The 16,355-nt window shown below is 33.2% G+C and overlaps 1 protein-coding gene and 1 long non-coding RNA gene across 2 annotated transcripts in view; one reads left to right on the top strand and one right to left on the bottom strand.

Annotated features, from left to right (window-relative positions):
- Nucleotides 1-6,779, bottom strand: part of LOC106884302 (peptidyl-prolyl cis-trans isomerase) — a 54,263-nt gene extending 47,484 nt beyond the window's left edge. Inside the window, exon 1 of the mRNA XM_052969551.1 lies at nt 5,476-6,779. The gene's annotated coding sequence lies outside the window, so the exon portion shown is untranslated. The remainder of the gene's footprint in view (nt 1-5,475) is intronic.
- The window catches only part of LOC128248367 (uncharacterized), a 12,849-nt gene extending 3,319 nt beyond the window's left edge, over nt 1-9,530 (top strand). Inside the window, exons 2-3 of the long non-coding RNA XR_008264598.1 lie at nt 6,387-6,442; nt 8,871-9,530. This is a non-coding gene — a long non-coding RNA (uncharacterized LOC128248367). The remainder of the gene's footprint in view (nt 1-6,386; nt 6,443-8,870) is intronic.
- The last annotated feature ends 6,825 nt before the right edge of the window (nt 9,531-16,355 follow it).

Raw genomic sequence — 16,355 nt, 5'->3', positions numbered from 1 at the left:
ATAGATTATGCCTAACTGAAAATGATCACAGTCACATCAGCCAAACAGACTGGGTGAAACCGGGCTTAGCTGCTAGTCTTCTTTCTATAATATAAATTGAAGTTGGCCAACCGTTGTATTCTTTCTTGTCTTGAGGTTCACGGCGAAACGGCTGGGTGGATTTGCGTGAAAAATGGCACACATGTGGAGACGGGTGCATAGATTGGAATGCGGTCTGTATTTTTATCCTAGCCCCATAGAAAATCGATTAAAACTTTTTCTAATGGAACGGCATATACCATTTCGGTAGCAACAAGGGGAGTACAGGATGACAGTCAGCCAAAGCCATACATACATAACCTCTCTCTCCTTTTCTCTGTCAGTTACTCACTACAAAAAAGTGAATAATAAAATTTCAGTTAACTCTTTCTCAGTCATGCATAGATACATACATAACAACCTGTGTGCATGTGTGTCACTGAAGCTATTCATACATACATGTCTCTCTTGCTTTTTCTGTCAATCACTCACTACAAAAAGTGAATAAAAAATTTCAGTTATCTCTCTCTCTCTCTCACACATACACACACACCAGCAACATTATTCTCTCTGTCTCTTCACATACACTAACAAAAGCAATTCACATACATACCACACATTGTCTCGCACACCCCCACCAAACACACACACACATCAATTCTTCCACTTCACACCAACTTCATAAGAACTTCATTCATACAATCGCACTCTCTCTGTCTCTTTCGCTTTCATGCTGACTTCAAGATCCCCCTTCCACCCAACCCCATATCAAAAAAATAAAAAATTTTTACAGAAACCGACAATCATCTTCAAAAATGTAAATAAACACACGTGGTTTATAAGTGACAGTCGTGTGTTCCCATATCAAAAGATCGCCCAATGTTTTAATGATTAGACAGAGGTCCAATAGAATAGCTCTCAGAAACAGACCATGTACAAATTCGTTCTTCACAACTGAAGCTATTTTCTAACGGAGGGGGGGGGGGGGATTTTCATTTAGCTGGAGGCTCTAATCTAAACAGGGGACCCGAAATGATAAGTTTGAGAAATGCTGTTATAGACTATGCCTAACTGAAAACGATCACAGCTACATCATCCAAACAGACCAGGTGATATCGGGCTTAGCTGTTAGTATTTCATATTTACAATTCCATAACTGAAATGGGTCAGTGCAACAATGGATATTTTGTGGGCTATTTCGCTCGAACTAGGCATGATCCAAGATAGTGCAAAATTTGACAGTTGATTTTCATACATTTCTGAGTGCAACAATCTATCTTCCACAATTATTCATAGAATATCACTTTCGTCAACTACTACATCTAATCCATTGTGGATATCTGAGTTGGTCATGTCCCTTAATTCTGTGATTGTCTGAAAACACATAACTCTGTGTCAGATTTACAGTAACAATACAAAAACATAAAATCAAGATAAGTTTTGTTTGTTAATGAACATAGAGATGTGGAAGGAATGTCTTCACCAAATCTCAGTGACATCCAGGAATGTTTTTGTGTAACGTGTTTAGTAAATATTTCATGTTATAAAGATTTGTCACTACTATATGTCCATATAATTAATCCTTTATTGTTAAAAACATTTGTGTTGAAATTAGCTGTGAGAGAGAAGTGTGTGTGTGTGCATGGATAATGGCATGCTTGCTCACAGTGACTCTGAAAAGAAAGGTGTGTGCAAGTGTTACTATAAAAGGCTCTTAAATGTGGAGAATGAATGGGAGAAAAGGTATCTCCCCCAAGTGAATCCAACAGAGGGAACGACTATTCATGTTGACAGCAGTATAATAGATAAGGCAATTAAGGATAGGAAGACAGGGAAAGCCACTGGCTCATTGGGAGTCATTGATGAGATGCTTTGAAATATCTGCTAGAGTATGATATGCTCTAGTCACCTATATAGTTAATCAGGTTATTCAGGAAAGTGTCTTCTCCAATGACTGGTGTAGCAGCATTATAATCAGCTGCTATAGAGGTAAGGGAGATGCTTTAGATAAAAGTAAATAGAGAGGTATCAAGTTGCTAGACCAGGTCATGAAAGTGATGGAAAGAGTCACAGCCCAGTTAATTAGGAGCAGAATCAAATTAGATGAAATGCAGTTTGGCTTTGTGCCAAGAAGCACAATTGATGCTATCTTTACAGGCAAGACAACTGCAGAAGTATTTGGCTAAGAATAAACCATTGTACTTGGTGTTTATTGACTCAGAGAAAGCCTTTGACAGAGTACCCCACAGCATGATATGCTGAGTTCTGAGGAAGCTAGGGGTAGGCAAGTGACTTGTGAAAGCCGAACAAGCCATGTACAGAAGTTCTGTTAGTAAGGTGAGAGTTAACTGTGAGTATAGTGATGAATTTAGTTTACAGGTAGGCATTCATCAGAGTTCAGTTCTCAGTCCTATTCATCATCATTCTCCAGGCTATAACAGAGAAATTCAAGGTTGGCTGCCTCTGGGAACTGTTATATGCTGATGATGTTGCTCTGATAGTAGACTTTGTAAAAGAACTAGAAAAGAAATTCCAGGTGTGGAAACAAAACCTAGAATCAAAGGGCTTTAAAGTTAACTTAGCAAAGATTAAGGTTCTAGTAGGCAAGAAAACGGACAGGACCCTTTCTTCATCAGGCAAATGGCCTGGCTCTATATAGGTAGAAAAGGTGTAGGCAGGAATTCCTCAGGAAACCAATTTTTTCAAATGCCCTGGAGGCTCTTCAGAGGTAGTGGATAATTTCTGTTACCTAGGGGCCCTAATTAGTTGTGGGGAAGGAAGCACAGAAAGTGTAATCACTAGAATAAGAATAGGATGGAGAAAATTCAGAGAGCTTCTACCTCTGTTGATAACCAAAAGCCTCTCTCTCCAAGAGACAAGAGAGAAAAAGATTGTATGATGCATGTATATGAACAGCAATGCTACATGGTAGTGAGACATGGACCCTAAATGCAGAAGACATGTGAAGGCTAGAGAGTAATGAAGCTAGTATGCTCTGCTGGATATGCAAGGTCAGTGTAAATGTGTGACAGAGCGCTAGTGTATTGAGAGAAAAGTTGGGCATAAGAGGAATTAGATGCAGTGTGCAAAAGAAAGACTGCACTGGTTTGGTTGTGCGATGCATATGAATGTAGACAGTTGTATACAGAAGTGTAAATCACTTAGGGTGGATGGAACTTTTGGAAGAGGGAGACCAGGAAGACATGGGATAAAGTATTGAAGCTCCAATCTCAAGACTCTGAGCCTTACGAAAGATGATGAAGAACCAAGATATCTGGTGACTTACTATACTCAAGAAGACCTATCTGTCACAGCAGAGTTAATACTGGTGCTGATGCCACACAAAAAGCACTGGTACTGGTGCCACATTGAAAGCACCCAGTACACTTTGTGGAGTGGTTGATGTTAGGAAGGGCATCTAGCTGTAGAAACCATGCCAGAACAGACAATGGAGCCTGATGTGGCTCCTGGCCTTACCAGCTCTGATCAAACCATCCAACCCATGCCAGCATGGAAAACAGATATTAAATGATGATGAAATGGTTAACAATAAAATTGGTCAAAATGTTACACACACAATAGAGGATTTCCTCTAAAACCTTTTAAGGCAGCCTAAAATACTTGTGACATTCCCATGGATAACTGTGAGGAAAAGGTACTGGAACAGCCAAGCACACTCACAAGCATCACCTGATACTTTGGCAAGATGGGACACCGACAATGACCATAAGTTGCTTGTGAGTGATCCAGTTCTCCCAAATGTGTCAATGTCACAAATTGAAAGATCTAGTTCACCAGTAAATTATATTACTTTAGAATGTGTGATAGTGCAAAACAATTACCAAGTGACATCTCAGAAGCATCTATCTCTAGCCCTCATGCTAAGGGTAAACTTGTTAGGTCATTCCCATCATACCTGAACAATCCCACTGGCTACAGAATTAAGATATTTACTCTAGCAAGGGCTTCTACATAAATGTATCACCATTTGACAGTTGCACCGCATTTACTTGATGTAACAATCCATGAAAACTATTAGAATCATGGGGCTAGATACATCATTCCTCTACATACATTAGCTTTGGCTACAAGAGCAATGAACATTCAGAGTTTATCCCGGTTAACAAAGAAACCACAGGCAAACTGTCAACCCAATCTCCAGAAAATTCAGCACTCACAGAAAGTAAGCAACACTTTGAATAGTACGAGTTAATAATATATTTCAACTGTAATTTTTAATAACAACGATCCAGACATTTAGAGTAATTTGCACCAGCAAAATGTCAACCCAATCCCCAGAAAATTTAGCACTCACAGAATTTGCTATATAGCATCTCTCCCTATCACTTAATCCTTAACATTCATGATTTTAGCTTTGATCTATTTTCAAAGTTTTCATTAGTCATTTCTACAAATGTCACTTTCTACTATCAATTTGCAGCCTCTGTTCTGTATCTATACATAAAAATGTTGCCCTATTGTTTTAAGCAACAACTAATACAATAGATACTCTACTGCTTCGTTATAAATCAGGTTGCACAGCTAATGACTTGAGTATATTGCTTTATTTAATAATACTTTGAATCAGTTTTACATTACTTAAATTTTCATGGGTGTGGGACATGTCCACCCCATCACATATTCAGAGATAGACTCTCTCCCTTTCAAATCTGAGAAGGACATCTCCTATGCCCATCAAACTTCAAGTAATGTGAAGCTGAGAAAACTATAAAAAAAGCATGTAACTCCAATGAAATGTGTTGAGTGCTACTTTCATTTGTTCACTCGCTCATAAAGCATTGAAAGGCTGGAAAGTAAAACTGACTGCCAAAGGATTAGTACTGGGAGATAACAAACTTTTAGGCATATTACATTTGCAAGACCCCGACATGAAGTCCCCCACAGGAAAAGTGATATTGACAGACTATCTCAGAAGAAAACAGAAGTGTAACCTTCTAAGCCATATCAAGCCCAAGTATTCCATTTATGTTCAAACCAGCCAGTCATCTTAAAAATAAACAATTACATCATCAAGATTTTGATAAATGTTTAATTCAAAACAACATGAATAAATAAGTCTTACATTTGACAGAGTGATTTGAATGCTAAAGGGTTAAGATCAATGCAGGCAGCTTTTTCAGTGTTTGCAGGATATCACTGAGACAGTATCTGCTAAACAGCAGCAGTATATGTGTGTGTGTGTAAATATATATATATATACACACACACACATAACAATATATTCAAAAGTGAAGAGAACATTCTGAGTGAACTCCTCTCTTCTCAATAAAAATCTTCAAAAAAAAAAAACAGAAAAAGACATAATCAGGTGATATATCTTTTATTAAAAAGAAACACAAAAACTTGGAACATTCCAACAATCCATTAGAAAATAACTTAAATTTTCAAGACAAATATGCCGTTTTTGTGAACCAAAAAATTTGTTAGAATACTTACTTTGTAATTTTGAAGCACCATCATCTGTTAGGACTTGTTTTTCCACATTACCTTGGGTTATGCTGAAGTGATCAATATACAGCATGTCAATTTTATGATGTCATTTGCGAAACTCAATATTTAAATTATGATTTGACTACTTCCCAAACTTTCCATTACCTACATCTGAAAGCACTCTCATGCAATAACTAAAGAACATTTTCATGCCAGCATGCATCATTCCTATGCATTTGTCCAAATTTACATCAATCTTTCATTAATCAATGACACTTATGATGCTGAGTGCTTTTTCATTTTACTTGTACTGAACCTTTTGTAGAAGTCAACAAGTGTACATTCAAAAACATTATACAACAAATAGTTGTCTTTTCTTGAGAAACAAGCTAAAAGATCTTTCATTTTATGCTCTTCAAAACTTAACCAATATATTCATTAAATTCACTACAACCGCTACTTAGATAACAAAACTCCACTAACTCATCCAAGAAATCCACAAGTTCACAATGTTATTTAATTCAGGGAATATATATACATATGATAAACAACATTCTGATTATAAATCAATCTTTTCCTGTTATCTATCAAGTCTTATAAGTTGATTTAAATACCCTATCCAAAGTTGATTCTGTATACTGTGTACTCACACATTACACATCCATATCGGCTATCTGTATAATCTACAAGAGAATTCCCTAAAACTCAGTTACTTTTCCACAACAACCATATATCTCCTTCAGGTTTACATTGCACATCTAACAATGTATTCAACTAAGTTACTACTTTCATTACTATAGAAATTACCAGTCTTTCTATAAAGAAAACATTTTCTTGGTTACCATCTCCTACTTCTTAAGTGATGGTTAGCTTTATGATTTGCACTAATGTATTTAATAACAATCTTTGAATTACAGAAGTATTGAGATTCTAAAGACAAAATAAAGAAAAACTGGAATTGAAAATTCAAAAGGTAATAGGACTTTTAATCATTAATATTCCTGTTTAGGAAAAACCAAGCTGTCAGCAATATTTGTTTTAATGCTAGAATCTGCTTTCTTTAGTGTATTGTCTATGTTATCAAACACTAAATCCAGTCTTTATATTAATCTAAAGTACCAAAACCAATTTTCACATATAGCTTAAATTTAAGTGAAATAGTAAGGGCTTTTGTACAGTTGCTTAGAAGAAAAGGCTTTCTGAAACTCTATTCACCTTTTAATTATTCCAAACATTAGTTCGATTGTTGTTAAAGAGCATGGTGTCATCAGAACTGAAAACTAATTTCAGATACCTTTTAAAATGTTCAGTTGTTGTTCAACTAAAATATTGTTACTTAAATTTAAATTTTTAATTTTTTACTAATTCATTTAGTACAAAAAATAAAACTAAAATAAAAAAGGAAAAGTGTAATTAATTGAATTTTAAAAAAATATGAAAAAGTACCTAAGAGGTATTTTTATCTTAAACCATAGACTACTTAGTAGAAAACATATATATAAAATTTTCATTTTAACAGCAATATTTTAAGCTCTAATTTTAATGAGTTTTTTCTTGTCCTCTACTTTTCCAGATTTAATTGTTAAGAATACTGTCATTATGCATCTGCATTTTTCATTAGCTAGTCCCATGTTTTTACAGGCATTGCAGTAATAGTAAAATTTTTAATTAATTACCATTTTTAGCAGTCATTTTGAATGCAAAAATTTCCAAGAAAATTCAAACAAAATTTTGATTTTTTCATTTGACTAATTCTCATTTAGAAATTAAATTAAAAATGAATGATAATCATTGCAACTTTGCCTTTTCTGGACATAATGTACGTACTGCAATTTCAGTACTGTAAAGAAACAAAGTTACAAATGAATATATTTAAAGAATTTTAAATAAATTAATATTGAATAGAATGTAATAAGTAGCATTTACTTTTTCTGAACAGCCTTACTACAGATTTCAGTACTGTTCATAGAGACAATGCCTCAAATAATCATAATCTATTTACTATAAAATTAGTTCATATACGAGTAGTGTCCCTTTAACATCAAGCAAAAATTGATAAAATTTGAGAATTAAAATTAAATATCTTTTTTCTAATGGATAAAATTTTACAAAACCTTTACCAATATATTCTTTTAACATTTCTCTTTCATATTAATATAATTTCGGTACAAATGGATATATTTAAAGAATTTTAAAAATGGAAAAAAAAATGAGGATACAAATTTAAGAAAATGACTATTTTAAATAACTTAAATTAATATTGAACCATATTATAATCTGCTTGTTCTTTCCTTAGTTTGTTCGTCCATTACGTTCTTCATATAATATATAAGAGGAGGAACAGAGAAGTAGTGAGAGAGAGAGAGAGAGAGAGTGGTGATAGTATGTGTGAATGTGTTTATAGATAGATAGATAGACACATATCTATACGGAATACAAGTAGATAGATAAATACATCGACAGATTGTTAAATCAAAGAGAAATAACCACAGTAAATTTTCGATGTTACTTTTTACTTTTCAATACAGAGGAAGGACAAAGAGGTAGTGAGAGAGAAAGAGTCAGGAGAAGGGAGAGAGAGAGTGGTGATAGAAAGTGTGTGTGTGTGTGTGTGTGTGTGTGCACCTATACATACATGTATAGATATGTGTAAACTGTAAATCGGGGATGGGATTTTTATCTATATATCTAATGAAACAAATTTTGAAATAGAAATCAAATATTATTCAAAAGTAATCTGCTTTGGACAACTATATCTATCTAATAAAATAAATAAAACAAATTTTGAAATTGAAATAAAATGTTACTCAAAATGTGGAGGGGTTTTTTTTTTTCGCAGGTGCACACATCCAGATACAATGTGCAATTGTTATGGTAATGTTCCTTCTTTAGTTAGTTTGTTCATCTGTTACGCTCTTCATATAATAGGAACAGAGAGGTAGTGAGAGAAAAAAAGTCAGATGGAGATGGAGGGAGAGAGTGGTGGTAGAAAGTGTGTGTGTGTGAAAGTCTCTGTGTGCTTATAGGTAGATAGATAGATAGATAGATAGATAGATAGATAGATAGATAGACACATATCTATACGGAACACAAGTAGACAGATAAATACATCAACAGATTGTTGAATCAAAGAGAAATAACCACAGTAAATTTTCGATGTTACTTTTACTTTTCGATACTGAGAAGGGACAAAGAGGTAGTAAGAGAGAAAGAGTCAGAGTGATAGAAAGTCAGTGTGTGTGTGAATGTGTGACATTCTGTGTATGCATCTATACATACATGTATAGATATGTGTAAACTGTAAATCGGAGATGGGATTTTTATCTATATATCTAATGAAACAAATTTTGAAACTGAAATCAAATGTTACTCAAAATGTGGAGGTATTTTGTTTTTCACAGGTGCACAGTGGATGATATCTTCAACAATACATCTAAGGAAGCAAGAAGCAGAGTAATTCTTTCACCAAAGAACTCAGACTGCCTCCTGATCAATGAAGAAGTTTTGAGACAACTTCCAGGTGACTGCTACACCTATTATAGTTCAGGTAAAGTTTTGACAAATGATCCTACTGAGACTGAGTGCTATCCACTTGAATTTCTAAACTCTTTTACACCATCAGGAATCCCTCCTTGTTAATTGAGTTTAAAACCTGGCTCAATAGTAATGCTTCTTCATAATATTTCTATCCAGAATGGAATCTGCAATGGTACAAGACTGGAAGTGGTGGCCATGCATCAACACTAAATCGAGGCTTACTTGATTGGCAGCTCACTAATTGGCAAATGAGTCCTCATCCCCAGAATAAAGCTGGCTCCAAGCGACCCTAACTTGCCATTCACCTTAGAGAGAACCCAGTTCCCTGTCCGTTTGTCATATGCCATGACTATTAACAAACTTTTACTAATATATTCCTTTAACATTTCTCTTTCATATTAATATTAATATAATAATTCTTAATTAAAATTAAGAGAATGATGTGGATTCAAAGTGTCAATGTTCAGCATTACTACCCGTCAGTCAACCAGTTTTGCCGATACATTTTTTCTCTTAACTTTTGTTCTACTGCACCAGATTTTAAGTATTTTATGTCTAAATGTAGCTTATGACGAGTTAAACATAATTCAAAAAACTAAATTTGATTTCAATTAAAAATGAATTAGTGAGACTGCTTGGAAGACTTGGACTGCAACAAAAAGCTACATTAAGAATATTATTCAACCACTACCATGGTTGAATGATACATTAAATGATGATGATAATGCATACACACACACACATATATATATATATACACATAAATATGTCATGGTTAAATGGCAACCAACTATTATAGCTAACAAACAATGGTCAAAAGAAATATAAAACACTAATGTCAAGTTTAATAAAATTAAAGGCAACAACTTACTTTGTAATGGGAAGTTAGAGACTATAGTTATCAATGTTTTAATATAAGATATTTCCAACAGAACTGCTGATTCCCACCAATAACGAAGTGTATACAATAACAATGATAATGGTTTCTGTTATCTATCATATTCTAATGCACTGCATCTATTACTGGATACTGCTTAGAGAGCACACTATTGTGTAGTTTTCATTGCTTCATGGACAAAATTCCTCAAAGAGCTAAGGATTTTACAGCATTAATTTATTGATGCTAGCATGGATTGGATTAAAATTCAGGTCATTTGAATGTTTGGCAGTATATGCCATACTTCAGTTGGATCTGGTATACTATATACAATCCATCATAATGACTGGTGTGTAGAGTGAAGAGTGTAAAGATAGTTTTTTCTATTTTTTGCATTGGAGCAATAGTTGTTTACAGCTGGATGTTCTCCTAGTACTATCAACACAACTGTAAACAAAGGAGTGAAAAGCTAGCAGGTAAACTTAAGAGCTTTGCTCTGAGTATATCAAAGTAGCTGTAATAAGTTAGGCACTTACATGATCCAGAATTTTAACCTCAGATCCACAGAGATCTAATTTTCATATTTTTTAATCTTTATATTTGTGAAGTATGCTACAGCCAACAATAAAACTTACCTTTACCTATTTCCAAACCTTAAAGTCAAAAAAGGTAACTTTAACTATCTTAGCAAGATTAAGAGTACATTTTTAAGAAAACAAGAAATTCTATCTTCAACACCCAAAAAAGTTGAAGTGACTCATACATTTACCAACAGAGTGACTTGTTAATATTGCTACACTTAAAAACTAAAACTGTTGACTTTGAATCCTATACAATTTACTGACTAAAACAATTATTTGTGAAACATAAATAATTGGGGTTGGTTGTCAGTCTCATTAAAATATCCTGCATCATCACTCACAAGAAAGAAGGTGAATTGTAGCCCCATCAAATGACAGCACTTATGATCTTCTATGATCTAAAAAAGAAGAGAGAAAAGGAAAAAAAAAATAATAAGAGGGGTATTCTTAACATTTATTTCTTAAACTGAATACAAATTTTCAGATAACTTACTACAATTAAAGTTTCAAAACAGATATAAAAAAAACATCCTGAGTTTACATAGAAAGTAATTTTATGAATCTGATGATGATGATGATGATAATAATAGAAGTAAATTTCATAGAAAGTTCTATTCCAATAAGGAATGAATATGTAAAGCCGAAAGCAAAACAGATGCAAGTGGAATGTAATCTCAGATAGTTATGCGAGTGTAAAACAACACTGTTAATATCAACATAGTGCAAGTGCAATTTTCTTTATATACACTTTGGTAAGAGAAGGCTGCTAACAAAGAAAAATTTTTTTAGTAAATTAATCAATATGCATTGATATTCAAGATTTTCAAACTTTTAACACCTTCATAGAACACTTTTTTTGAATTATGAAAAGATTTCTCTATTGAACATTATTTCACCAATTTATATTTTATGTCTATTTTCCATGTTCTTCAACAGTGTTTTTGTATCAATATATAAGCCTATGTGAAGGCTACTAAGAAAACACAAAACCAATGAGAAAAAATGTTTATATCTGACCAACTGAATCAACAGCAGAAAATTGATTATAAAAAGATGTTCACAATATTTTTACTACTTGAAATAACATGTATGTATATATGTGTACCCTTGTCTTGATATCACATGATAGTTGTCAATGAGTATCATCATCATATAAGTGATGTTGCTTGCTTCTAGTCTTCTGAGAAAAAAACATACCACAGGGAAATAACTTGCTTGGAAACAGGTGAAGATTAATGTCTGGAAGGGTATCCTCAATAAATTATGTCTGACCCATGCAAACATGGAAAACTGGATGTTAAATTGATGCTGATAATGAAGTTGTTAACACAATAGTTGTAATGACAAAAGGCTACTACTCAGTAATAGAAAAAATTGTTAAGTATGGTTAATACCTATCTTGGTACCTAACCAGCATTATGCTAAATGTACAGCAACCAGTGAAAGAGAACAATTGAATACCAAATAGTAAAGTAAACCTTTTCTGTCTTGAATGTTGAACATTCTCATTGTTTGCAGTAACTTAAAAGTTAGATTGGTAAGTTTCCAAATTGTGCAAGAATATGAAGAAAAAAAATTAAGGAATATTTGGTTACCATAAGGAGGAAGAAGAACCAAAAAATATATAATAAAACATGATGGGTTACTAAGAAATTGGTTTAAGATTACAAAATGATATTATTGAGGCGAGCTTACCTACGAGTAGTCAAAGCATATATTATGTATTCTGCATGGATTAGAAATATAATTTGCCCACAAGTATTGGCTGAATGACTCAGTAGCTTCCTTGGTATAACTAAATCTGATGAACATCATCACAAGTCTACAATCACTCTTAGAGTGTTCCAAAGTTTTTCTGCTTAGTATTTAACAGAAGTCTAGATGCAGGACACGGGCAAATATTGTGCAGAAGCCATTAGTTAATTCTGAGAAATCAGATCAGAGTTAATACGTACAGTGAAAAATCTGAGGTACAAGAAGGTATCTTCTACTCTTCATACTGCTTCTCCAGGCCCTTATGGCAGAGTCCAACTTAAGTATGGCATAGTTGTCAGTGCTGAATCAATGGGAAATACTGCAGCATGAAAACTGGAAACAGAATCTGAAATCAAAAGGGGTTGTGGGGAACATAACAAAGTGACTGAAACCTTCACAGTGCAAAATTAGTAAGGCTTACTTTGCTTCAAAAGTTCTGAAAAACCAGTCAAGTGTCATAGGGTAAGAGCTATACAAAAGCAATAATTAAGGCCTAAATTTTCTGAGAGGAAATTTTGATTAAAAGAATGTGAAGCAGATGGTAATTTAGGAATAAGGATAACAAGGTTCTGTGATTATTTATACAAACAGCCTAAAAAAGATTGAAAATCACTTGATGTATATATATAGTTAATGTATAGTCAATGTGTATATAATTAGATGTAATGAAAAAAGCAGAGTTTGGATTAAGTATGAAGTTAGAGTTTATACCATGTATTGTTCAATTTTTGAGTAAAAAGCAAATGAAAAATTCCTAGTCATATGAATAAATGTAGTCCAAACAAAAGAGGTTAATGAAATAGGTTGGTGTCAGAGCATATGCACCAAATTCTTATCTAAGAGCAAGGGAAATAACAGCTGAGCAGTGGATAAAATTAATACAGTTAATATTTAAAATCAGATGTTGGGAAGGGAGTTTCAGGAAAATGCAATTCTGAAGAATACTGATTGGGTTAGAGTAGGAATGAATGAAGGTAGAGGTGTGTAAAACAAATTAGTTTAGGTGGAGGTGGTTTACAAATAGGAAAGGATATATCTTAGCAATGGTCAAATAGTTGTAGTGAACTTTAAAATTTCACAGGAGCATACCCTGACAGAGACTACAGTTCCTTGAAGTAAACTGAAGTTGAGAAAGCTTCTGATTTATGTTATCAGACAAGTGGTGAAACCCATTAGCAGGAATTGTTGTTAGATATCAGTTAAGACTTGCTGATGACAAGATTATGAATCTATTTTCACCAAAGTTTTAAAGCAAGAGACTTTGGTATGTGATATAAGCAGTCTCATTTGATTTGACTTTACTCTGTAGAAGTCAGATAAGAGAGACAGCAGATCATAAGATCATTCATTATCATTTTTATTCTTGGGAAATTGAAAGTGAAAACTAAACATGGATAGTTGACAGTGATGTATCATAGCTGTAGAGAGAACAAGGACTAGTTGCCTTAATCAGTCTTCACTCACAGAAATTCCCATCCTTAGTGGATGTATGTACAAGATAGTATAGAGAGAGGACTATAGATTTGTTGTGCATGAGAGAGAAGTTAGTTAAAAGTAAGTTATAATAGCTTAGCTTCCAGAGCCACTTGGATTATAGTTAAGGAGGTAGATGCATGAAAGTCTTGTCACTGAGGAGTTTCCAGATAGAGAATCCTTCCTAACTGATATTGTAGGTAGTATTAGTTTACCAGCACAGCTGCTTATTAACCACTAAACTGTTTACTGGATGAAAGACTTTAAGGGATATGGAAGGACGAATTTATGAAGATAGACTGTTACCTTCAATTAGCTAGGCATGATCTACATTCATCGCTAAATGTAACATAAAACTGAGGTAGACTCCCAACACTTGATACTACCAAAAGCTTTAATGTGAGGTATTACTTACTGTTTAAGTAAAGCATAATTCAAATGTTCCTACAGTATACATGATAAATTTGGGAGCTTTCCTATAGAAACCAATTATACATTAGAAGACTTAAAACTCAAATCATTAATTTTAATTAAAAGTTTTGAAGAAATTGGAGTGATGCCTCAGAATGACCGTAGTTCAATGACCAAAGCCAGCAAAGGAATAGAGATTAAATCATAAACACTGTTTTTAAAGAGACCAAATTGATCGGCTTATTTGCAGCACTTCACACACATATGTGCAAATATAAGCAGTTAACATAACATACACAATTTCTCCTTTGGACTGCTTGCATTCACAGACAATATATTTGATTGCTTGAAAATCCTTATTTTTTTCCAAAAGAAGTGATCTTTAAAACGTTACTTTTTAAAAATTTTTTTATTTTGTAGCTTTGACTGCAATTATAAAAAGACAAATTAGAATTTCAGATTCAGAGAGAACTGATTCTTCAACTTTGTTATGAATCATATTTTGTTTCAGAAATAGAATTTCCCCTATCTGCATTATTTTTCTTTTTAGATTAAAAGCAAAAATATATAATCTTTTATATTTCACAAGAAAAAAATTTCATAAGAGTCTCTAACAATCACAACCACACAACTATAAATACATGAGTAAAGCCTGAAGCAATATGAGGTTTAACCCTTTAAACCCATGACTACGTTTTAGTGGGCATGATTTCGTTTCACTATACTTCTGGAAGACGCATAATTTTGTGTTTATAGCTGAAAATAACGTTTCTGTCAATTAACATGCCGTAAATACAAAAGTATGTGGCCACTTGCTTTTACATCTTCTAGGGTTATAATCAACTGAATTCGTGCCAGCTAAAGCATATTTGGAATTTATCGGAAACATAAAGTGAAAGAAAATACAAACAATGGAGAAAAATGGAAATTTAATTTAAAATGTTAACACAATAGGAGTACAAAATATGAATACTATGAAAAGTTTAAAAGTACATATGGATTATTGCCTTAAGATTTATTAAATAAAATTTCAAATACACATCTTAAGTTATTTGAAAAATAACATATTTAAAAATGAAGTAAAATTATAAAATGAAAAATAAGTTTAAATATCTTAACTGTATCTTAATTAGCCAAAGGATGCAACTTTGAAAGTATGTTGTTACTTGCTACTTTTAAAATATAAGGAATACTGGGGAAAGTGGTGGGGGGGGGGCTGAGACGACACCCGCACACACAATTTATATTTTATTTCAAGGTTTCTTTATTATAATGCCTTCTTTTATCTTAATTACGTCCTTAAATTATTTGTGAAACAATTACTTTCATACGTAGACTCTCACAAATAACGATATTTCTGGAGACACCGTGAAACAACTGTTGATAAGAGTAAAAAAAAGGGGGGAAATCATCCAAAGCAATGAGGAATGCTGCTATTCATCAGACTTTCCGGTTCTGTCAGTAGCATAAATTTCCCAAATTCAAACAGCATTACATTGGATTATTAATAACCAATACAGTAAAACCATTCTGAGAAAAATAAAAATTTGAACTAGTGCTACCCTACTTATTGCAGTCATGATCTACTTTCTGAAAAAGAATGAATTTGCTATTTTCAAGTGACTCCTACATTCAGTTAAAATTTAATGCTAGGAAAAAACAGCGTTAACCATTTTATCAGGGCTGTTGAAAACTGCCTATGTAAAACTGTTGTGACAACCCCTCTCTCATTTACTGACAGAAGAAAATTTCTCATACATTCTGTTTCAACAAACACACTTATGATCAACTGAGGAATTTGCTTCGGCAGTGCACTGGCTTCTACAAGTTAGTGTTAGAAACAACCAGATAATTTTTAGAAGAATAATGACAGCTATATACTAAAATTTATATATATATATATATTTAGTACAATAATGAAACTATATACGATTATTTTTAGTAGAATATAACTAAATACTGGAAATTACACACACACACATACATTTAGTAGAGTAATAACTAACTAAACATTAGAAATTATACTCTCTCTACATATATGTGTGTGTGTATCTGACCCCCATAACCGCTTGACAACCGGTGTGTGTTTACGTCCCCGTAACATAGCGGTTCGGCAAAAGATCCAATAGAATAAGTACCAATAAAATAAATATTGAGGTCGATTTGTTCGATAAATTTCTTCAAGGCGATACTCCAGCATGGACGCAGTTTAATGACAAATAATTATATATATATATATATAATTATATATA

This window comes from Octopus bimaculoides, chromosome 7 (genome assembly GCF_001194135.2).
Source record: "Octopus bimaculoides isolate UCB-OBI-ISO-001 chromosome 7, ASM119413v2, whole genome shotgun sequence".
In the NCBI taxonomy this organism is placed as follows: domain Eukaryota; kingdom Metazoa; phylum Mollusca; class Cephalopoda; order Octopoda; family Octopodidae; genus Octopus; species Octopus bimaculoides.
This window is presented reverse-complemented; position numbering and strand designations above follow the sequence as displayed.